The sequence below is a fragment of the Neophocaena asiaeorientalis genome, unplaced genomic scaffold (genome assembly GCF_003031525.2).
Source record: "Neophocaena asiaeorientalis asiaeorientalis breed wild unplaced genomic scaffold, Neophocaena_asiaeorientalis_V1.1 scaffold185, whole genome shotgun sequence".
Taxonomy (NCBI): domain Eukaryota; kingdom Metazoa; phylum Chordata; class Mammalia; order Artiodactyla; family Phocoenidae; genus Neophocaena; species Neophocaena asiaeorientalis.
The window spans coordinates 403,219-427,933 of NW_020171809.1; the positions used below are offsets into that span (position 1 = coordinate 403,219).

General features: G+C 44.2%; 1 protein-coding gene across 2 annotated transcripts in view; it reads left to right on the forward strand.

The window, feature by feature from the left end:
- Window positions 1–24,715, forward strand: part of HDLBP (high density lipoprotein binding protein) — a 69,677-nt gene that overhangs the window by 7,016 nt on the left and 37,946 nt on the right. Inside the window, exon 2 of one of the 2 annotated variants that reach the window (XM_024756287.1) lies at window positions 8,404–8,476. The exons of the other annotated variant lie outside the window; for it this stretch is intronic. The gene's annotated coding sequence lies outside the window, so the exon portion shown is untranslated. The remainder of the gene's footprint in view (window positions 1–8,403; window positions 8,477–24,715) is intronic. 2 annotated transcript variants of the gene reach the window in all.

The following is a 24,715-nucleotide window of genomic DNA, read 5'->3' on the forward strand; positions in this document are numbered from 1 at the left end:
CCTTGTTCAATTCAGTTTATCAGAAACTTAGTTTTTCAACTTGGAAGGGTGACACCTGGAGCTAATAGTCACTCATACAGCATCCCGTTTTGTGATCTGTTTCAAGGATGCACGAGTGATACAAAAAGCCTTGACTATTAAAGCTTTTTTTGTTGCTTCCTACACACCAGGCATCATGACCTTTACTTCCAGTAATGGTTCAACCAGGCGATCTTACGCCCCCACCCCAGAACATCTGGAAACATTTTTGGTTGTCATGAGTTGGGAGTGCTGCTGGCATCTCATGGTTAGAGGCCAGAGGTGCTCACCATTCTGCAGTGCCCAGGACAGCCCCCACAAGGAAGAATTGTGTGGTCATAAGGAAGAACTGCCTGGTCACAAGGTCAGCAGCAGTGAGGTTGAGAAGTCCTGCTTTACCGGCTCCATCCTTGGAGGGCTCTAGGATGTAGCAGTCACAGGCCCCATTTTTCAGTCAAGGAGAGTGGAGCCTGGTAGGGTGAGGCCACTGGCAATTGCGGCTGAGTTACGGCTGTGCTGCCTGCACTGCCAGAGTTCTCGTGGCTGTCACAGATACCGAGGAGGGCCATGGTCCCAGAAAGTTCTCCCCAGGCTTACTCTGCCAGGCCTGGGCTAAGCACTGCATGTATACTCTCATAATCCTCACAGTGACCCGATACTAATGTCAGCTCCCTTTTGCAGGACAGGAGACGGAGGCACAGAGAAGTCAGGATGTTTTTTTTCCTTGCCTTGGTCCTCATTTTCAGTTCACACATTTAAACATTCAGCCTTGACAATTTACCTAGTGTTTCCTCTCAGCATCTCTAGAGTTTCTCTAAAATTTGGGATCCAGAGGTGATGTAATGTCCAGGAGCGGGGCCACCCAGGCCTTTGTAGCAAGGTAGATATTCTACCCTGAAGGAAACACACTAAAATTGGTCTGTGTCCCTTAGAATTTTGAATATCATTGATTCCTCATCAGGCATTTATTTTTCACCAAGTACATATCTGTCAGTAGGTTTCCTGGAAGGAAGTGAACAAATGAGAGTCCCAGACCTAAAGCCATTGAGCACTCAGGGCCCATCTCTGCAGTAACCTGTAAACGGCTGCTGTCGGTCAGTCTTCAGCCACCGTCAGGGGGTCAGCTTTCACTCTTGCTGGACTGGTGTTTCCATCTTCCTATCGCAGCAACCCAGCTCCACCGCCTCTGGCTGCCTCCGTGACGTCATCATATGACTACACAGGTCTGGTGGGGTAAGTCCCTGCTTAGCTTTACCTGCCCCACCCTTCATCTGGGTTACAGGATAAGCCACTGGTAGACTTGTTCTTGTTTTGGACCCCCTGGCGCAGCAGGGTGTCCTGGCTATGGCAGGTGCCCTGTGTGTTTGGAGGGGATGAACAGACAGGACAGTGTTGATTCTGGACTCGTCTTTCCTGCCTTTTGGTGAATTACCATGGGCTGCTGCAAGCCAGAGCAGCTTTCTAGGCTCTGAGGGGTGTGCTGGACACAGCAATAAGGCAGTCTGCAGGCCACATCTCAACCTGTTGCTCTTGGGTTCTTCAACCACCGTTGACTCTGGCCTTCACAGACGGTTTTGTAGTTCAGCTTTCTCCAGAGGCTTGGATGTGCTTGGCCGGCACGTTGCATGCTGAGCACGGGCCTTCCTTGTGGCAGTGCAGCTTGGTACCATGGGGCTCACCAATGCTTGGGAAGCCAAGTGTCCTCCTGCCTGTTTTCTATGCCGTCTCACCTTTATCGGCATGATTCCTTTCTCTAAGCTTCTAGCATCTTGTTTTGGGGCGTGGGTTGAGCTGGCCTCGCTCTGCTGGCTGAGGGAGAACTCTGCGTAGCAGTCCCAGCTCTGTCCACAGGCAGGATACACTGTCTTCCCAGCTGTAAGGTCATCAACGGCACTTACAGCTTCTAGACACAGTGCAGGCTGGACCAGTGCTACTACTGTTGGTTTCTTTCTGGAGGAAGGAAATACCTTTGGCCAGAGGCAATTCAGTGTGCAGCGTTACCTCTGTTGCATAACCTGTTGTGCCCTTCCAGGGAAGTTCTGTGCACCGCCCGTTAGGCCTGTGCATCGCTTGGCCTGGGCGACTGAAGTTAAGTGAAAGGGGACTGGGAGGGCGGGCGCTGTGAGTCAGGAATCTCTTGGACTAACGAGGGTCAGGCGCCAGGGGGCGTAGTGCCGAGCTCCCTGCCCCTAGTCATCCTACAGACCTCTGGGTGGATGGTTCCTGGGGGAGGGAAAGCAGTCTTCATGCTGGTGCCTTGGTAGCAACGGCCTGCATGGCAACTGCTCTGGCCTCTTAGGAGGTTTCCATCAGGAGGCTCTGGAGAGAGCTGCGCTTGGGGGAGACAGCCTTGGGGGAGATGGAAGCTGGCGAACACGCCCTGACCGCGGGGCCCCTCAGGACCAGCAGAGGCCAGAGGGAAAGAGAAAGCCGTGCAACTGTAGAGTTAGAAGAAATAATTTTTGAAAGGATGTCATGTATTTGGCATGTTTTCCTGTTTTTGAAATTCTGGTTGAGGTGAGTGACTTGTTGAGAAGTGGCTCTGCCTCTCAGGATTCCCTTCTCAGTATACATATACAGGCTGTGGTTTCTGATTCCTTGATATACAGAGTTGAAAGCTTTTCGTCCTTGTTTTAACTTTTTCTTTAGAAATTAAAAAGAGTAATAAAAGAGGAAAGGATGGCTCTGTGTGATCATTCCTGTCTTTCTTTTTTTTTTTTTGCAGTACGCGGGCCTCTCACTGCTGTGGCCTCTCCCGTTGCGGAGCACAGGCTCCAGACGCGCAGGCCCAGCCGCTCCGCGGCATGTGGGATCTTCCCAGACCGGGGCACGAACCCGTGTCCCCTGCATCGGCAGGCGGACTCTCAACCACTGCGCCACCTGGGAAGCCCCCATTCCTGTCTTTCGGATGTACCATTCTGACAGTTATGAGCCGTGTTAACTCTAACTTGGTGGTGTCCTGTAACTTATAAATAGAAGGCTTTGAGGTGTCTGGGTGGGACTTTAAATTCACTTCTCCCTCACTTGAGATGGTGCACTGACTCCTGGACGTAGGGTGTTAGGTGATGACAGGTCAGGTGCGAACAAAATCAAGGATGTTGCGTTATCCTAATTGGTTTTATTTTGTATGTTACTGTTCATTTCACTTTTATGTGACATGCTTCTAATTTTATTAATACTTAGCTCATTTATAAATACCTTTCAGATGGAATTACTGTATTATATTGACTGTTTTGACTTTTTCTCATAAGTGTAAGATTAGTTAGGTGTTCTTATAGCACTGGCTTAAATCTGTGTGTGTGAGATCAATTTGAAGAATACAGTTTTTTTCTGTAGAAACAAGGCTTCCGTTTTGATACATTTGCTTTTGCTTGGAGCTGACTCTCCTGCCCCTGAGACCAAAGTGCTGTATTGCCTTTGTCGCCAGAGCAGTGAGCTCAGCAGTGCTGTCAGGCTGCCTGTGCCCAGGGCCCCTTGGCTCCTAAGCTCAGCCTGGCGGTCTCTGGGACGTCCAGACCAGGTGACCCATCAGGCTTGCTGCTGTTTGGAGCCATCCCTTAATTTCACAGGTGCTGGAGATGATCACTGTGTGCCTTTGAGATTGGGTTAAGTGTAGCTCTTTTCTGAAAGACTGGGCAGGGAGGAAACGATGGTGTTACTGGGAAAGGCAACACTCTCTTTTTGATCTTTGAAAACATGGGTTGGCTTTCCTTTGACCCGTGAGACATGCCTTTGCTTTTGGAGCAGCGTGGCGTGACATCCTCATCTTCGCGTCCTTGGTTGCTTGGGGCCTCAGGTATGCCTACCTGCCAGAGATGCCGCTGAGTTGGAGAGAGTGTGTGTAAACCTCCAGCCCTTGATTTCTTCTGGATGGTTCCACACTGTGTGGGTAGTGTTAGGACCAAATCTTCAAGGAAGAAATGGCATGTGAAGGATTCAGTGGTAATCTGTGGGAATTTCCATAAAATCTCACAGGATTGTATAGTAATTAGGTTTTTGGTGTCAGTTGGTATATGGCTTTATTGAAGGTGTATGATTTTGGTTTTAGGCTATTTAGAACTTACTGGATATGCATTAGAAGGCTTCTTATAGGACTGTTTTAATTCACAAAGTTAGCTTTGCTTGTCTTGTTATCTCCTCACCCCAGTCCTGAAGTGGTAGGGGTATGTGAGGGTTTTTCTCTCTTTTAAGCCGTTGTGTTTTTTGTTGTTTTTTTTTTGTGGTACGCGGGCCTCCCACCGCTGTGGCCTCTCCTGCCACGGAGCAACAGGCTCCGGACGCGCAGGCTCAGCGGCCATGGCCCACGGGTGCAGCCGCCCCGCGGCATGTGGGATCCTCCCGGACCGGGGCACGAACCCGTGTCCCCTGCATCGGCGGGCGACTCTCAACCACTGCGCCACCAGGGAAGCCCTAAGCCGTTGTTGACTGAGTGGTCAGTCTCTTTGCCCAGCCTAAATATCGCTCCCCTCTCCTTGGGCCACGGTCCCTTACGTGGCATGGCTGGCTCCAGCTGCTGGTGTCTCTGAGTTTTGCTTCTTGCCCAGAGAACAGTCTGTGATTGGTGGCTAGCTCAGAGGGGCACGTCCCTTGTGCTCCTTCTGCATGTGGTGTCTGAAAAGCTCTCGGAGCACCTCTGCTCTCCCGCAGGCCTCCTTCCTCCTCTGCAGGAGCCGGCGGGGAGTCCCGCTGTGGACCCTGACATCATTTGGGGTGTGCTGCGCAGCATGTTGACGTGGTGTTGTCAGCAGCTTTCTTGACACCGTCTGATGGTTTAAAATTCTGCTTTCGGACTTCCCTGATGGTCCAGTGGTTAAGACTCCATGCTTCCACTGCAGGGGGCACGGGTCTGATCCTTGGTTGGGAAAGTTCCACATGCCTGCGGTGGTGCGGCAGATAGATAGATAAGTAAACAGATAAATAGATAGGTAAGTAAATAGATAAATAGACATTAATAGATAGTTAAATAGGTAGTTAAATAGATAAATCACAAATAAGAAAATTTTTAAAAATTTAAAAAAATAAAATAAAAATCTGCTTTCATGAACTTTGATAAAATGATGTGTAACGGGCTTTAGTGTCATCACAATATTATAAAATTTAGGTAAAACTTTGTTATGCTCCATAAAATGTGAGTGAGAAGTGCCCTGATGTAAATAGGTGAACTCATAGTCAGATATACATTATTAAACTCGGGTTTGACTTGGAGTTGGATGGTCACTGTCATTTGCCACCGCCTCCTACCTCAATGTGTTTATTTCCAAATTAAGGCATTTATTTTTTCTAATTACAAAACTAGTACTCTCCTCTATTTTAAAAAAATGTTTTTTAACTCTCATACTTTAAGAGCAGTTTCAAGTATGGTACAAGACGCTTTTTTCTGAACCACCTGCAAGTAACTTGGGGACATGAAACCTCATCACCCTTGGCTATTTCAGTGTGTTTCCTGCAAACAAGATGCTTAGTACAACCGCTCACACACATGAATACTTTGCTACCTTCAGACCAGTTCACGCCTCACCAGAAAGACCCAGTTCACAGCCCTGTGTTGACACTCCTTGTCAGGTCTCTAGTCTCTCCTACACTGGAGCATTTGCCCCATCTTACCTTGACTCTCCTCACCTTGACACTTGTTGACCACAAGCAGTTAGTTTGCAGAGTGTCCCTCAGAGTGGGTTTGTCTGTTTCCTTTTGATTCGATTCAGGTTTTGCATCTTCGGCTGGAATAGCACAGAAGGAGTGCTGGGTTCTTCTCTTGGCATTGTATCAGATGGGGCGCGATTTCGATTTGTCCCGTTACCAGTGGTGCCCGCTTGGCTCACTTGATAAAAGTGGTGTCTGCCAGGTTTCTCCACTGTGAAGTCTTTGTGATTAATAAGTATACTGTGGGGGGAGGTGCTTTTGAAACTAAGTATCTGTTCCTATCAGACTTTCGATTTGCTCATTTATATCAGTGCAGGCTAAGAGCTTCCCATTTTATTCAGTTGGCTGTCATCTTTTATTATCGTTATTTATTTTGATGTTCGTATTTTCCCATGTTTGGCCAGTGGGAGCCCCTTAAAGCCAGCTGCTTGGATAAGTCCCCATCATTCATTTAATACTTCTTGCTTTCTGGTACAGCAAGGTACTCTGGGCTCTTCGTGTACAATGCTTTCCTGCCCCAGACCTGAAATCAGCCTTTTCTTTGAGGAGGCCCGGTTCCATTTTACAACCGTTGGTACTCAGAGAAGCAGAATGTGGGCACCAGTTGGGCTGTTGCTGGGGTGTTAATGCACTCAGGCCCTCTTAGTGGACAGAGATGGAGTGTGTGTGTGGGTGTGTATGCACATACATGTATACATGCACACACACAGATATACAGATGCCTGTGTATTTACAACACGTTTGTTTTTACATCTCTGTATGTTGAAAGACACGAGTTTATTTCAGAACCTCGGTTTCTATCTAATACCACAGGGTTCGTTCCAGTCTCTCCCTTTCTGAATTGGTAGCTCCCTTTTCCAACAGTGACAATCCTAGGTGCCTGTGTTCCTAATGTATTTACTTATTTGATTAGTCACCGTGTGTGTTCCCAGTCTCCTGTTGCTGCCCCCTCTTCTGCACAGGTGCCCTCTGCTCTCTTCATCTCACTCAGCCTCTGATATCCTAGGTATGTGGACACCCCGTTTTGTGGAACTCATATCCCAGTTTCTAGAAATAAAGTTCTGTGCACTGTCTTTTTGCCCTTTCGAGGCTGTTACCTGAGCCATTGCTTCATTGTTGGTGATGCCTGCTGTATGGTATCGATGCGTCACTGTGTAGTTAGTTACCAGTATCTCACTGGTGCACAGTTGTGTTTTTCCAGTTCTTTGCATGTCACTATGCTTCTATGAGCCTTCTTATATACTATTATGCCTATGCCTTCTGTGTTCTTGTGCAGGTACTTCTGGAGAGTAGGTTCTTTGGAGTGTTATCACTGAATTGGATTATGGGTATGTTGATTATTTGTGGGTTTTTAAAAAATTAATTTTATTTATTTTTGGCTGTGTTGGGTCTTCGTTGCTGTGCGCCGGCTTTCTCTAGTTGCGGCGAGCAGGGGCTACTCTTCGTTGCGGTGCGCGGGCTTCTCATTGCGGTGGCTTCTCTTGTTGCGGAGCACGGGCTCTAGGTGGGCGGGCTTCAGTAGTTGTGGCTCACGGGCTCAGTAGTTGTGGCTCATGGGCTCTAGAGCACAGGCCCAGTAGTTGTGGTGCATGGGCTTAGTTGCTCCACGGCATGTGGGATCTTCCCGAACCAGGGCTCAAACCTGTGTCCCTTGCGTTGGCAGGCAGATTCTTAACCACTGCACCACCAGGGAAGCCCGATTATTTCTGTTCTTAAATTACCTTCTAATGTTACACATCCTCAACGATAGAGAAGCCAATTTTCCTCACCATTTCAAAATCTGCATCACTTCTGTTCATCTTTGTAGATCTCATAGTATAAGGGCAGAATGAAGACGAACACACCTGTTCATGGGTTTATGTGCCGTATGTCTTAGTTTTCCATGAACTGTGTGTTGATAGGTCCTAGTCTATTTAGATGTTTCCCAACCAGAGAAAAACTCTGTTTGTGTCCTAACTTCTATATGATAGCCTTTACTGTACAAAATTCTTAAGCTCTAATAGGGTCAAATGAGTCAGTATCTTCCTTTGCACTCTCAAATCATAGGTTTTTCTCCCCAGTCTTCGAATTCCTCAAGGCTTGATTTTTTATGGCCAGATCTCTAATCCAGCTGAAATTTTATTTTGGCGTATGGTGTGAGGTAGGGATCAACCTTTATATTTTTTCCAAAATGGATTGCAAATGGGCCCAGCGCTGTTTACTGCCTAGTCTATCCTTCCTTGCTGATTTGAAATGGCACTTGTTTCAAATGCTAAACTCATAGATACACATGAGTTTTTCTTTTTCCTTAGCAAAAACCACCAAGTACTAATTACTGTTGCTTTATGGTGTGCTTTACTTAACTTCAGGTTGAATGTTTCTTCTTTTTCCCCCTTTCTTTCTTTTTTCCAAATAACCTAGAACAATTTTATTTTTAGGTGAATTTGGGAGTCTTTTTTACAGTGTATATATTGAAAAACAAAACCTACGGGGACGTTGTGTTAAGTTTCCTAGGGCTGCGAAAATAAATTACCACAAATTTAGTAGCTTAAAACAACACCAATTTATTCTCTCACAGTTCTGGAGCTAGAAATCTAAAATCTGGCAGGGCCACACGCCTTCTGGGGGCTTTAGGGGAGAAACTGTCCTTTGCCCCTTCCAGCTTCTGGTGGCTGCTCCCATTTTCTTTGGCTTGTGTGTTCCAGTGTCTGCCTCCACCTTCATATAAGCTTTCTCCTCTGTGTTGTCTCTTTGCCTCTCTTTCAGAATGACACTTGTAATGGACCCATCCAGATAATCCAGGGTAATCTTTAAGCACTTCTGGAAAGACTTTTTCCAGGTAAGGTAACATTTAAATTCCAAATATCAGGACCTGACGTCTTCAGGTGGCCGTTGTTTAGCCTACCACAGATGTTATTTGGCATTTCCTTGAGGGTGTAGATGAACTTGCAATGGGGGTGGGGAGCGGGGGGCGCGGAAACAGACATCTCTGTGATGAGTGTCCTGGATGATGAAACTGCTCCATGACTCAGGCATCTAGTGTGTGTGTTGTTTTGCTAACACTGAATTTCCCTTCAGTTTTCCTAGCTTTTCATTATAGTAGAGGGGTTTTCTAGACAGATGGTCATCTGCAAATAGTGGCATTTGTGTCTTAACGTAATTATTTCTCCTTACTTAGATTGTGTGTTTGACAGTCTTTGACCACAGTAGACGTCTTTGCTGTTTCGTTACTTACTTTAATAGGATAATTTTGGCCTTTCACTAATTGTGATACATTTTACTTCTGGGAAATACTCTTCGTATTGCCATTTCCTTCTATTCCTGAAGTTACATTCCATGGGAAGCAAGGAATAGATGCTTGAATTTCATCAGTCAGACGGATGTTTTTTAAATGGCCATCTATCAGTCATGTATATATGTTTTTTTGTCCTCCTTTGAGCTATAAATGTGAGATGTATACATTACCTAATATTGAATCCTTACTGCATCCCTAGAACAGACCTACTTAGTCATGGTGCCTTATTCTCTAAATTTAGAGTGGATTTACTGTGCTGGTGTTTTGTTTAAAATTTTATATGTTTGTAAACCCTTTTGTAGTTGATAATCTCTTTTCTGTGCAGCACCCACTCATTGTTTTGGGGAGGCAAAGCAGTGCCCTAATTTTCCTCTGGGGAGCCCCCCTTTTTACCATGTACAAGCCATGTGTTTTGGTTGAAATGGCCCAGCTGCGTGGGTGGACCCTGATTGGCTGTAGCTAATAGACATATTCCATCCCCTTGGCCCCTTGACTATAGTTATTGGTCGTCTGATGGGCTCAGAACCCAACTGATGCCAGTGAGATACAAAAATAATTCATGAGGCAAAGAAGCTCCTACTTCCTTGGGAACTACCAGAAGATATAATTACTGCCATTTATAACACTTCTTATTTCAGTACCAGGCAAGGATAATATTATATCGTTGTGCACTTGTATTCTTTGTGTGCTCTTTCCTTGTCCTTATCAGACTTGAAAGAGTTAATTGCTCTTTAATTTATTTTTTCAGAGAAACTGATTCTGGTTTTGATTGACCACACCAGCTGTATTTTGTTAGTTTTTGTTTTCTATTTCACCGGTTCTTCGTTTATTTATTCCATGTACTTTCTTTGATTTTCTCTTTCCATCTTGATTTGAATGCTGATTAGCTCATTTATCTTCATTTCTTCTTATAATAAAATTTACAAGTTTGATTCATCCTCAGAGTATAGCTTTGGTAGCATCCTGTATGCCCTGATAAGTAGTGCTCTTTGATCTTTTTCTTTTTTTACACCTTTTTGTTAGGAAAACATTCAAACATATCCCCAAATAGGAGAGAATATTGATATTTCATATACCTGTCACCCAACTTTAAGAGTTGTCAGCATTTTGCCATTTTTATTTTATCTTTCCTTGCTTGTTCCGCACTTGTCATACTTTTAATTTTGAGTTTGAGTATTTTAAAGCAAATACCACATTTCATGTCACTTGTAAATACTTTAGCATGTATCTTCAGTGGATGAGGGCTTTAAAGAAATTTTACCTAGCAAAATTAACTATATTTTGTTAGTATCATCCAGTATCTATTCTGTGTTCACTTTTCTCCAAATGTTATAAAATACGTCTTTACACTTGGTTTGTTTGAGTCAAAGAAAACCCACAGAAAGTGTCCACACTGCATTAAAAATCTAAACAATTTTAAAATCTGTAACAATCCCTTTTCCTGTTTATGAAAGCAGCGGCGCCATTTGTGCTGTGGGTTTTCCCACATTCTGCATTTGGTTGCTTGTATTGTGGTGGCACGTGGTATATTCCTCTGATCCTCATATTTTCTGTAAACTGGTAGCTAGGTTTAGATGCTTAATTGGTTTGGGGGTGGTTATTTGTTTTGGGTTTGGGGTTTTTTGTTCGTTTGTTTTGGCAAAGCTGGTGTAGGGAGGGTGTCAAGAACACATCATAGATTGTGCTGTGTACTTCATATTGCATTATACCAGGAGGCGTAATGTCTGGCTGTCTTTCTCTTCGTTATGTTACAAGTGATCAGTGAATGAAGTGTCTGAAGGCTGATTCTGTCCCTCATTACAAAGTTTTTTATTAACCAGTTATCTAAGGGGCTTAATAGCCATTTTGCTTATATTCACTGTTTCATTGGTGTGTTCGTTTCCTATTGCTGGTGTAACAAATTACCACACGCTTGGCTGAAACCAGTCTCACTGGGGTTAAGTCAAGGTGTCAGCAGGGCTTCCTTCTGGAAGCTTTAGGGGAGAATCCATTTCTTGCCTCTCCCAGCTTCCTGAAGCCGCCCGCACTCCTGGCGGCCCTTTCCTCCATCTGTAAAGCACATGATTTTAAGGATGCTTACTACATTCAGGTCCCACCTGTATAATCCAAGATAATCTTCCCGTCACAATATTCTTAACTCTTATTCATTTGTAACATTCACAGGTTCCAGGGCTAAGTACCTGGCTATCTGTTTCTACATTTATTTGTTGGCATTTTTACATGAAGAAGGTTTCCCTGATCAATTCTGGTTACTCTAAAATACAATTCCTCCTGAAGAGAAAGGAGAAATGATTTCTTTGCTTTATTCATATTTAGAATATGTTTGGACTAGCAACTTCCAAAGCAACAATGCATTTTTGTTGCTTTCCCCCCCTAGTATTATAAACTTGTAGATGTGCATGTAATTGTGTTTCAACCCATTGAAGCCAATTTTTGATGCTTATATTGTTCCCCCCAGTTGGCTTCTGTGTTCTTTGGACGTGACCCCATTAGTCTGTGACTCCTTCCTTGCTCTTTGCCACAGCGAGATGTCCCATCTTGTGACCTGGACTCAGCTATTTTTCCAAGGAGCCTGGTTCCTTTTAGTGGGGAATGGTGTTGATTGCCACAGTCTGTGTGCTCAGGGTGCCCAGTGCCACTGCATTGCTTCTCGTAGCAGACAGGCCTAGGAACCGATCATGAGTATAGATATTTCCAATTCAAATAAAAATCTACATGGTTTTTGCTAATGCTGAAAATTGTTTTTTAAGGATATTAACCTTATCCTACAACATAAAATATTTTTAGCATAATAGTAACTGATGTTATTAGATTATATCCCACTTGGAATATACTGTCAAGTTACTGTGTTTTAAAGTTATGTTTTTCTCTGATGCTTGCGCCACTGTTGTGACATTGTTATTTAGGTTCATTTCAATTTTTTTTTACTAAAAGTGTTAAAGAAGTATAATAAACATACAAAGAACTATGCAAATCCTTAGTGAAGATTCGTTGAGCCATAAATGTTAACTGAACCCAACCATGTAAACACCATTAAGACAGAGAAGCAGGACATATTTGTTTTTAGAGTTTGTTCTTCTCTGATTTATATGGTTCTAAAGGCAGAGGGGCTCGGTGGTATATTCAGATGAGTTGCGTCCATCCCTGTCCCTCCTCCCTTTTCTTCTCCCAGTGTTGCCTCCCATTGTTTCTTCTTGCAAATACGAGCAGACATAGGTACACTGGTGTTTCCGACACTTTCTTGGAGTTAGGTAGCTTACTCTGCACCTCCTGCCTCCTTCGCCCTTTCTCACTAACCTTGTCCCTAGAGACCATGCGTAACAGTGCGTGGAGATCTTGCCATGCATGCCTCTTAGGCCGCCTGTTATTTTGTTGCATGGACATAGCATGGTTTATCCAGTCAGTCTCCTCCTTAGGGAATTTGTGGTTACTTCCAGACTTCATCAGCTTTTTATTTCTCACTTTTTCTGCTCTTGCATTTCCACAATTCTTTCTTCACACAGTAGCTAGAGTTCATCCCAAGTGGGTGCTTCGTGTCTGCTTAGAGTTGGCCTCTGTGCGTTCACCTTAGTCTGGCACCATCATGCTGATGAGGGCCCTGCTGCCCACCTGCTTCCCATCCTTGGCTCCCTGTGGAGCCAGAGATAGGTTGTCTTTCTCTTCCTCCCCTCTTTGGTTGTTACCGGTTTTCTAGTGGGAGGGTTAACAGCTTTTTCGTGCCCTGTCCAGCCTTCTCTGTTGACAGATGAAACCTCTAAGGTCCTGCACCCCAGATGCTCTTACAGCATGGTGGTCTACCCTGAGTCCTGGATCTCAGGTGTTTGACTCAGGACAGAGATTAAATATCTCTGCTTTGGTCTGTACCTTGTATTTTGTTTCGTTTCTGTTTAATGCTTAATTTTTAAAAATTATTTATTTATTTATTTGGCTGTGCCGGGTCTTAGTTGTGGCACTCGGGGGATCTTCCTTGTTGCGTGCGGAATCTTCATTGTGGTGTATGGGATCTTTAGTTGTGGCGTGTGAACTCTTAGTTGAGGCATGCATGTGGGATCAAGTTCCCTGATCAGGGATCAAACCCAGCCCCCCTGCATTGGGGGCATGGAGACTTAACCACTGGACCACCAGGAAAGTCCCTGTACATTGTACTTTGTATTACTGTGCCTTTATGTGGAATTAGTTCTTTGAGGGGTTGGGGACAGCTGTATCATTAAGGGTTTCTAGGAGGTCTTTAAATCCCAAAGTGAGGGATTTAAAGGGATTTAAATTGGGAGACTCAGAAAGGTAGTACTGGAAGAGATGATGGAATCCCATCTCCTCGTCTGACAAACGAGGAAACAGGTCAGTTGAAGATGTGTGATGTGCCCAGTGTCACCAGGCAGATGGCACTTGAGTGCCCATGGAGGCTTAACACCCTGCAGAGGAGAAAGTCCAAAGACTTGATGTTTCTGATGTTTGTTTCTTCCTTTGTAGAAAAGCATTTCATTTCTATTTGGACAGGACTGGTTCTAATTCTTAAGTATCCACCCATAGCTTTAGCTAGCTTTGTATCCATTGCAAAGTTTTTTATAAACACAAGCTAAAAGCTCATTCTAGCTCATGGAACTTTTCTATGTAAATTGTAGGAAGAAAAAAACACCTTCAAGTATATTGCCCTAGGTCAAACTTGGAATTATTTTGTTTCTTGTAGTTTAATTGTAGGACTGAGGGGGAGAGCCAGCCAGAGCCCTCCTCCGTGGCCATTCCATCCCGTCCTTCTCTGTCCAGAAACGCCCTCCAGGTTGAGGCAGGAGGGTGGGCCTCCAAGCCTGTGTGTGGGGCGCTGCTCTGAAGCATGGTTTTCGGAGACCTCACGATGCACTTCCCTAGAAGCAGTGGTTGGTTTCTTTAAGGACACAAAGACGTGTCGAGGCGGAGACCTAAGGAGTCATCTAATCCAGACGGTCGCCCAGTGGGGAGCACGTCACCGGGTGGGAAGTGCTCTGCCTAGGTTTCCAGGGCGCAGATCCAGCGAGGTGTGCTCCCTCGGGGACCTTTGTCTTTGTGCTGAGGTGAAAGGTGTCTGTACTCGTTCCTAGTTGTGCTGTTGGTTGCTGGCAGAGATCGGCCTTCTGTGCTGCCCTCCAGACACTTAGAGACAGCTCGCAGGTGCCCTCCGATTCCCAAGGGCTTTAATGGGTTAACGGAATGCTCATCCTCCACAAAGAAATTCACCACAAAAAAGCTCACTTCAGACTTCTTGCTGGTGGCGTGGTCTAATAAAACAGAAAAGAAAATCCTTGTGACTCAGGCTCGCACTCATTTATAGTAGCTAGTGCCACGTAATAGCACCTTTGTTTCCCTCCAAGTGGAAGTATCTTTCTTGAAAAAGTGAGGCGCGTCATATAATACAGCTTTTCCCCCCCACACCCCCCATATACACTCTTGTGAACACTTAGCATACGTCCATCCATAATTTCTGTACCTGTTAAATAAAACACACTTTTTTTGGTAAGTGGTATATGAAATATATGCTTTTATGTATGCTCACCTACCAACTTAACAGTAAAATTGCTGACTTTTCGAGTCAGTGCAGCCCCCGTCCTTCACTCTGTGGCCCTGACACTTCTCAGTACCCGACTCTGTGCTCCTGTTCTTTCTCCTCTTCACAGAACTCTGTGTCCTCAGTGGCCTGAGTGTCCTTCCAGAGTTATTTTTGCATAGACAAACGTGTCTCTCTAACACCACGGGTTACGTATTGGTATAACATAGAGCTGCCCCTTTATTGACACGGATACTGGGTATGTGGTGTAGTTGGGGAACGTTTGCTCATTCACCAATCATTTGATGCAGGGCTGTGTGTACTTGAGTGTCTGCTGACTGTATCCTACGTAATCTCTTGCATAAACCAAGCTCATATAATACGTCATCTAGGACATTCACCATCAAATCAAGAATTTAAGACACTTAATAAAGCAGTTAGAACGCAGGATTCCTTGAGGGTTTTAAGATTTTTTTTCACCTGACATTTTTTTTTAAAGCAAACTGGCTTTGTTGAGAATTTCAATGTGGTAGACTTAGTGTTCACAGAAACATTTCTCTTCACTTTTATTTCCTTATTTTTTAATTAATTTATTTTTGGCTGCGTTGGGTCTTAGTTGCTGCGCAGGCTTTCTCTCGTTGGCGTTGAGCTGGGGCTACTCTTCATTGGAGTGCGTGGGCTTCTCATTGCGGTGGCCTCTCGTTGCAGAGCACGGGCTCTAGGCGAGTGGGCTTCAGTAGCTGTGGCGAGCGGGCTTCAGTAGCTGTGGCGAGCGGGCTTCAGTAGTTGTGGCTCGCGAGCTGTAGAGCACAGGCTCAGTAGTTGTGGTACACGGGCTTAGTTGCTCCGCGGTATGTGGGACCTTCCCAGACCAGGGATCGAACCTGTGTCCCCTGCACTGGCAGGCAGATTCTTAACCACTGTGCCACCACGGAAGCCCAAAATTTGTATTTTAAATTACAGTGTGTAATCACATTGCTCCTCAGAAAGGTCACTCAGTTCTTCTTCTTCCAGCCACAGCAGTATGCTCGCACCGTTTCTGTCCTCATACTTTATTTTTGCCAATTTGAGAGGTGAAAGAGTCTCATCCTACCTTCAAATCTGTTTTTTTGGTACAAATTAAATGTTTCCTGCATTTCCATGGAAGATTTTTGTATCTTTTGCCATTTTTTTTTAAATGGGTTGTTAGAGTGCTTGGAAATACTGTAAACTACACTTGGCCACTTCTTTCTCAGATCTTTGAGACTATACCCTCTACCACGTGCCCCTGGGTGTTTGTGGTAGAGGAGATACTTTCGTGACTAAGACAAGTACCCATTTTGTATTTTTTCCCCTATTCTAAATTTATTCATTATAAACAGGAGATTTGTAAAAAATGACTTGAGGGCTTCCCTGGTGGCGCAGTGGTTGAGAGTCCTCCTGCCAATGCAGGGGACACGGGTTCATGCCCCGGTCTGGGAAGACCCCACATGCCGCGGAGCGGCTGGGCCCGTGAGCCATGGCCGCTGAGCCTGCGCTCCGGAGCCTGTGCTCCGCAACGGGAGAGGCCACAGCGGTGAGAGGCCCGCGTGCCGCCAAAAAAAATAAATAAAAATGACTTGAGATTTTCTTCTTTTAAGACTGTTTTATAAAGTTTATTAATAAAAACTTTTTGTCAGGTTACGTTCCTTTCTGCCTTGATTTGGAAAACCGACTATAGCACTGCTGTTCAATAAGAGCTACATGTATAATTTAAAATTTTCTGGTTTCCATCTTTAAAATGTAAAAAGAAACAAGTGAAATTTAAGTTTGATAATATATTGTTTAACCTAATCCAAGATGTTATCGTTTCCACATGTAATCAACATAAAATCATTAATAAGATGTTTTACATTCTGTTTGTTGTACTAAGTCTTCAAAACCCATGTGTATTTTAGCCTTACAGTCTATATCAGTTCTAACTAGCCAGTTCTCGAGTGTCCATAGACACACATCGCCAGGATGTATTGGCCAGCATGGCTCTATAGAGTGGTTTCATTTCATTTCTGTGGAAATCCATTCACTTACTCTTTTGAAACTAACCTTTGTCCCATCTGCTTTTTAAAAAGAGTTATAAGGTGTATTTATCTGACACTTGTTCTTGATTTAGGCTCTAAATAAATATTATTCTTTACTCATCTGTGGAAAGATATTGCTGATTATTTCAGTATTTGTAAAATTAACGTGCTAGAGTATTCATTTAGTGGAACGTGGTGATGTGTTGTTCATTTAGTGGAATTAAACACTAATATCCCCAAACAGTGGGATACCTACTATAGAGCAGATTATCTTCCTTGATCTTTTCAACAATTCACAAAGCCCTCAGAAGTTGATAGAGGTGGGAAACGTAGAAAGTCAGAGCATAAACAACCAGCCGGGATGACCCAAGTAGTATCTGGCAAGATTCTGAACATAGGTGTCCTGACGACAGGTGTGGTGTTAATTACACAGTCTCTTCTCACTAGAGACACCTGTCATGACTTAGCTAAAACTTAGTTGTTACCTATTTTCACGTTATGGAGAAATACATGTCATTGAAGAAAATTCTAAGTTACCCTTTCTGTCACTTCCTGAAAAGAAGTGACGCTGATAGAATTAGTGGAGAAAGAGTAAAGCCAGGTAAAGGAAAACATGGACCACAGGTATTTGTTTCTCTCTCGTCTGAACTTGTACTACTGTATTTGGGGGGAACAAAGCTGCTGAGTTGAACATACATATGGTAATAAACACTATCTCTGAGCCAAAGAAAGGAACCTAGTTTTTAGGTGTTCAGTATTAGAATGCGCTACCAGTCAACGTGGGTCAACACTACAGTTTATATTTATAGCTACATATAAATAAGCTTAATCACAGAAGGAGTTTCCTAGTATATTTCAGCTATCAAGAAGGATGAAGGGGCTTCCCTGGTGGCGCAGTGGTTGAGAGTCGGCCTGCTGATGCAGGGGACGCAGGCTCGTGTCCCCGGTCCGGGAGGATCCCACATGCCGCGGAGCGGCTGGGCCCGTGAGCCATGGCCGCTGAGCCTGCGCGTCCGGAGCCTGTGCTCCGCAACGGGGGAGGCCACAGCAGTGAGAGGCCTGCGTACCGCAAAAAAAAAAAAGAGGATGAAGGCATACTCTTTGCCCAAACCTGAGCACCACACAGTGTGGGAGAGCAAACTGTGCTCCACACCCCCGCCCTTAGCACCAGTCTCCCACAGGGTGGCAGGGCTGCTGAGGGATTATCAGACCTGAGCACTCCCACAGCCCCAGCGATGCCCCCTGACCCCCATCAACGTGACCCTGCTTGGAGGGGTTCCTGTCAGGTAGGTAGGTAAAGCAAAGAGGGTAAGTAGCCTAGGTTACACACCTCAGTTTGTCTGTCCATGTTCATCTGTTGACAGATTGTTTACAGTTGTTGGCTGTGATGTGGTTCTTGTATATGATTCTCTCACTCGTGTGGGACAGCTTTCTCCTGTAGTATATATCTAGAAGTGAGGGGGTTCGCTCACAGTATTTGCATCTCAAGCCTTAACTGGCCTTGTGAGTGGTGTGAGGTGAGGACTTAGGTTTTTCTCATGTAAATAATCAGTTTTCCCGGAGGCATTGATTGTGTAGTCCATGCAGGAGGTCACCTCTAATGAGTCTGTCTGTTATGTCCACATCTGGGCTTTCTCACCTGCTCCGTTGTCCTCTGCCCCTGCTCCTGCACAAGCACACACTGCCTGAATTACTGCAGCTGAAAATCTTGGATTGGGGAGGGCATATTCTCCCCACCTTGTTTTCCTCAGAGTTGTCTGTGGCCCTTGATCTTCTGTATAAAAGTTGTTGTATACATATAAATTATATATTAAATATTTTGTATAAATGTATATAGAAATATTGTATAAATGAAAATTGTATAAAATCTGGTTATAAAATTATACACACATGTGCATGCCTTTCTTGGGATTTAAGTTGCATTTGCATTGAATTTCTAGTCTAAGAGAATTGCACTCTGTATGATTAAGTCTTCCTATATAGGTGAACGTGGCATTTCTCCACTTATTTTGGTCTTTCCTGTATTTTGACAAAGGTTTTTACAATACTCTCCATAAATTCTACTTTCCCATTAATTTATTTCTAATAGTTGCTGGTGTTCTGGAACGTAATTGATTTTGCGTTCTGGTCTTGTTTCCAGAAAACCTGCGAACTCTTTAGTTAGTTCTAACAGTGCATTTATAGATTCTCCTGGATCTTGTACTTGGACAGTTATATTGTCTGTGAACACTGGCAGGTTTTTTGTTTGTTTGTTTGCAGTACGCGGGCCTCTCACTGTTGTGGCCTCTCCTGTTGCGGAGCACAGGCCCCGGACACACAGGCTCAGCGGCCATGGCTCACGGGCCCAGCCGCTCTGCGGCATGTGGGATCTTCCCGGACCGGAGCACGAACCCGTGTCCCCTGCATCGGCAGGCGGACTCTCAACCACTGCGCCACCAGGGAAGCCCACACTGGCAGTTTTGTTTCCAATCCTCATACGTTCCATTTTCCTGCCTTACTGCCCTGGTTAGAATCTCTAGTGTAGGTTTGAATAGAAAATGCTCAGTGCAGCCTGCCTTCCTCATGATCCCAATATGAATGCTTCTAATGAGGACTCTTGGTAGGTGCCCATCATGGAGTTAGGGATTGTGTCCTTGTATTCCTGTTTTATCAGGAATGGGTAAACTATGTCATGTTCTTCATTTGAATGTTTTTGAGATGATCAGATCATCTTGTTCCAGCGCTAACAATGTGGTGAATTACTTTATTTTTCTGATATTGTACCACCTTGCATAACTGGATTAAACTTGATTTTATCGTTATGTATTATGTATTTGTTTTACATCTCTGGATCAGTTTGCTAGATTATTTTAGACTTTTGCTTTTAAGTACCTAGATGAAATTCACATATTCTTTTCCCCTGCTACCCTTGTCTGGGAGGTATTAAATTTCCCTGGCTTTAAGTGAGTTGGGAAGACAGTCTCTTGGGGCTTCCTTACAAAACCATCTGGGCCTGCCTTTTTGTTGTGATTTTTATATTTGTTTCTTCAAATATTGGAGAGTGTTGGTTATTTAAACTTTCCATTTCTAACAGACTCAGTTTGGGTAACTTACTTTTCTAGAAATTGCCTATTTCATCTAAGTTTTTGATAATACTTTTCTCAGTAGAATTCTTGTATGATGTTTCAAAGTCTCTATTTTAGTTATAGTTTTTGACCCACTTTGAATTCTTAGTATTGCCTATTTTTACCTATTCTCTTTTTTTATTGATCATTTCTGCCAGAGATCTAACTAGTCTTTTTAGATTTAGCTCAGTTTATTTTCTGTGGTATATGTCTTTTACTTCATTGATTTCTTATCTTTATTTCTATTTTCTTTAGTTTTATTCTGTGGCTTTTCTAATTTTAGAAGAGGGTGACTAGCTAATTTTTACATTTTCCTCTTCACTAATATGATGACTAAGATTATAGATTTGTCTCAAGTAACACTCTGGCTTCATTCTACAAGTTTGGATATATAACTGCTTTATTCTAAATATTTTCAGATTTCTTCTTTGACCCATGAGTTATTTAGGAGCAAGTTTTAAACTTTCCAGGATTTTTAAAATTTTAACTTGACTTCTAATTAATTGTGTTATGATCACAGAATGTTTATTAATTTTTTGTCGTTTGTTGGAAAAAAATTGGGGGGGGGGCCTTAGCTCCTGACCAATTTTTGTAAAAGTTCAATGTATACTTGAAAAGAATGTGCTTTCTAATCATTGGGCAAAGGATTATATAAGTCCAATAAAGTAGGTTTTAATTGCATTGCTTTAATATTCTGTGCATTTTTAATCTCCATAATCTGTTACCAAGAGTTGAGTCAGTCTTGCCCTGTAATCTTGGCTATATCAATTTCTAGTAACCTTCAGTTTTTATTTATACATTTTGTAGCTACATTATTAGATACTGTACATACATGATCAGAGTTGATTGAATTTTTTATTCTTGACCTTCTTTGTTCTTAGTAATGCTTCTTACCCTGCAGTCTATTTTATCGGAAAATAATATAGATAGCCCAGCTTTAATTTGGTTGGTAGTTGTCTGGAGTACTTTTTCTATCCCTTTACTTTCAATGTCTATGTCCTCATGGTCTGGGATTCTTAAATAGCTTATAGCTGGATTTTGTAACTGGCTACTTAGTGTATTAACATTAGATTATTGCCACATTTGGATTCATTTCTTCCATTGTATTTTGTGCTTTGCCTTTTTAATTGCTTCTCTTTTACTTCTCTTGCTTCCTATTTTCTTTTTTTCTCTTTTATTTAATAATTAATAATACAGGGCTTCCCTGGTGGCGCAGTGGTTGAGAGTCCGCCTGCCGATGCAGGGGACACGGGTTCGTGCTCCGGTCCGGGAAGATCCCACATGCTGCGGAGCGGCTAGGCCTGTGAGCCATGGCTGCTGAGCCTGTGCGTCTGGAGCCTGTGCTCCACAACGGGAGAGGCCACAACAGTGAGAGGCCCGCGTACCGCAAAAAAAAAAAAAAAAAAAAAAGTAATACAAAATAACATAATGAATAAGTAATAATGTATATTAAATAAGATAAAGAATTCTAGGGCTTACCAGGTGGTGCATTGGTTAAGAATCCGCCTGCCAATGCAGGGGACATGTGTTCCAGCCCAAGTGTGGGAAGATCCCACATGCCGCGGAGCAACTAAGCCCGCGTGCCACAACTACTGAAGCCCGCGTGCCTAGAGGCTGTGCTCTGCAACAAGAGAAGCCACTGCAATGAGGAGCCTGTGCACTGGAACGAAGAGTAGCCCCCGCTCGCCGCAACTGAAGAAAGCCCGCGCACAGCAACGAAGACCCGATGCAGCCAAAAATAAATAAATAAATGTTTTTTTTTAAGATAAAGAATTCTAAGTTGACAGTTAACTTTCTTCAGCGTAATTTATAGGTGTTATTTCATTGTCCTCTGGTAGGCATTGTGCTGTGACATGGTCTGCCCTCAGTCTCGTGGTATTCCTTTATAGGTAACCTGTCTTTTCTCTCTAGTTGCTCTTAAGGTCTGCTCTTGTCTTGGTCGTTTTTGAGGTTTCACTGTTCTATACCAAAACGCAGATCAAATTATCCACCTGGCCACCTGTTCTGTCTCTTTTTAGGAGGGGAGGGAAATGTAATATCTTTACATTCTAAAATTTTCTCCATTATTTTTCCAATATTCTCTGTTCTTTTTTTTTCTAATATTTATTTATTTGTTTGGCTGTGCTGGGTCTTTGTCGCAGTACGCGGGATCTTTTAGTTGCGTCATGTGAACTCTTAGTTGTGGCATGCATACGGGATCTAGTTCCCTAACCAGGGATCAAACCCAGGCCCCCTACATTGGGAGCATGGAGTCTTAGCCACTGGACCACCAGGGAAGTCCCTCTTCTCTATTCTTTGTATTTGCCTCCTGTGGACTGCCTATTAGACATGTGTTGGACTTCCTCATCCTTGTATCTGAGGTTCTTAACCTCTCTAATTTGTTCCATCTCTTGATTTTTTTTAATTGTAAACTTTATGTCTTATGTCTCTAGTCGCTTTAAATTTTTTTTAATAGCCTCTGATAGTTCTGTCACCTGGAGTTCTTCAGTCTAATCATCTTTCAGTCTTAGTTTTTGAACGTTGGACTTTAAGCTTCTCTACAGTGTTGGTAGATCTGTGGGTGTCCTTTGCAGCCTGGTGTGAGGTTCATTCCCTCCCATGTGGGGTTGCTTTCTGTTTTGTTAATTTCTAGGTTTGGGCTAGGCCTTGGACAAATGGGGCTGTAGGAATTTGAGCCCTAAACCTTTATTGAACCTTAATTAAACTAGTGCATGGTTGCTAGTGCTCGAGAGGGGTTTCCATCTCCCAGCACTGGCCAGTGGGGAAACGTCCTGTAGTCTATGCTAGTGGGCCAGAACCTACCTTCTGTTGAGGGTTAGTTTTTGGGGGGATCGTGGCTTTAAGTGTGTGGGGGGAATATCTCTATTCTAACCTTTTACCTTGAGGAGCCCCAAAGCTTCTCCCCTGTCCCCTTGAACACTGAAAACCCAAATGTTACATACTGATGTTCTCCTTTTGAGGCAGCCATAAGGGGTTTGCACATTATTTTGTGTGAATATTGCTGGACCCAGATATCTCAAAATTTGCCTCTGTAGACTGTTAGTTTCAATGTAGTAAAGCTTGCTGGGAAGGAAAGCCGGTTGTAACTATCAGCACAAAAGCATCCTGAGATGGTTTGTAGCACAAATTTAACATTTGATTTTATCATATCTTTTGTTAATTATATGTTGTTTTACAGTTTTTTTAAAAATTTATTTATTTTTGGCTGTGTTGGGTCTTTGTTGTGGTGCGCCGGCTTCTCATTGCGGTGGCTTCTCTTGTTGCGGAGCACAGGCTCTAGGCGCGCGGGCTTCACTAGTTGCAGCGCGCGGGCTCAGTAGTTGTGGCGCACGGGCTTAGTTGCTCTGCGGCATGTGGGATCTTCCCGGACCAGGGCTCGAACCTGTGTCCGCTGCATTGGCAGGCGGATTCTTAACCACTGTGTCACCAGGGAAGCCCTAATTATATGTTTTTAACCATCTCTTTCAAGGCATCCTGTGCACCAGGTACTCTGTGAGCTTCTCCTGTGGTGACTTCCTAGCTTCCTTGGAAGTTCCTTGACAGTGGACCTGCCTACTTTTTCTGAATCCCTCCCCTCTTCCTCCCTTCTCAGACCCCTCTGTAGTGCTGAGCCCTCAAAAACAAAAAATAACAAAACGCACTTGTCGGAGTTGCTGGTTGGTTAATCCGCATGGAAAGACTACCTCCAAACTTCAGTGATAACATAGGAAGGGATGCTTACAGAGATTCTTCCAAGTCTAAGGAGGTGCCACTTTGCCCAGGTACCATCCTGGTGACTTAAGGTACAGCTTTGATGACAGTGTCCTTAGCTCCATGGTTTCTTTCCCCAGTGATGTCATGAAGTGCTGTCGTATTCTGTCAGCTGTGATGGGCTTTTCCCCAGCCTTCACCTTGTACATGCAGTTGCCTACTTGACATCCCCACTTGGCCATCCAGTGGGCATGTCAGACGGCATATCCGAGTTTTTGCATCACACTTCCCCTTACCAATCTAGGCTTCCTTCAGTCTCTCCATCTCAGTGAGGGCAGCCAGGAACCTCCCTGCCGTTCTTTTTTTTTTAATGTTTATTTTTAAATTTTTTCTCATTAGTCTCCCTGCTGTTCTTGACTTCTGTCATTCCCCGTGTCCAGTTAATAAGAAACTTCTGGTGCTACTGTTGGAATCTGTCCACTTGGTGCATCTGCCATTGCCAACCACAATGGAAAGCCATTGTCACCTTTAGACTGAACAACTGCTGTGGCCCTGCCCCGCCCCCCTCTCCATGTGTACATACTTCGACAGTGTTCCACTGAAAGGAATACCCAGGTCCTGCCTTCTCCCCCTCAACTACCCCCCCACCCCCCTGGCCCAGCTTCCCATCATCCTGAGCAACACGTGTATCATGGCCGCAGGCGAGCTGACCTGGCCCTGGGGGTCCTCTCTACCCTGACCTCGCCTTCCCAGTCCTGCCAGGGCCCCGGCTCATGCCTTGTCCCCAGTGTGTGGTGCACTCCTGTGTGTCATGTAGGATTCTACTCATGGGCTGCTTCATCAGAGGTGCAAATCCCTCCACTAGGCCTGTACCCTTATAAAAAAAAAAAAGAAAAAGAAACCGAGGCCCTTGTCACATATTACACAAGGAATGCAGACCTGGCTTGTCTGCAAGCCACTCTCACCCACCAGGGTGGAAGCCCCTTGAGGGCAGGGGCTCTGTTCTGCTCCTCTTGTTTGTTTAGGCTGTGAGGCTGGAGACACAGCTGTAGGAGTGGAGTCCTTAAAAGAGGGGTCTACAATTTTTAAGGGAATTAAACTGGTAGCCAAGGAGTAGAGTAGGGATATTTTATAGACGGCAAGGACACAAGGTGCAGAACCGCAGGCGAGTGCGCCAGTGGAAATCTGTGCTCCGAACTTTGGGGGCATGGGGTATGTTTCCACGCGAGTTTATTAGGCCAGCTTGTCCAGCTATTGGAAGTTGTAGATGGTTGGGGCCAGCAGTTAATTTCCTTTGTGTTGTACCTCGAGGTGTCTTGTTTCTTTTTTGGGTGGGGAGGCGGTATTGGGGACCTCAATGCTAGAGCTGCAGTCCCTCCCGCCTTCGCTTTATGAAGGTGGAGACTGATTTCCCAACTCCCCGACACCCCCCACC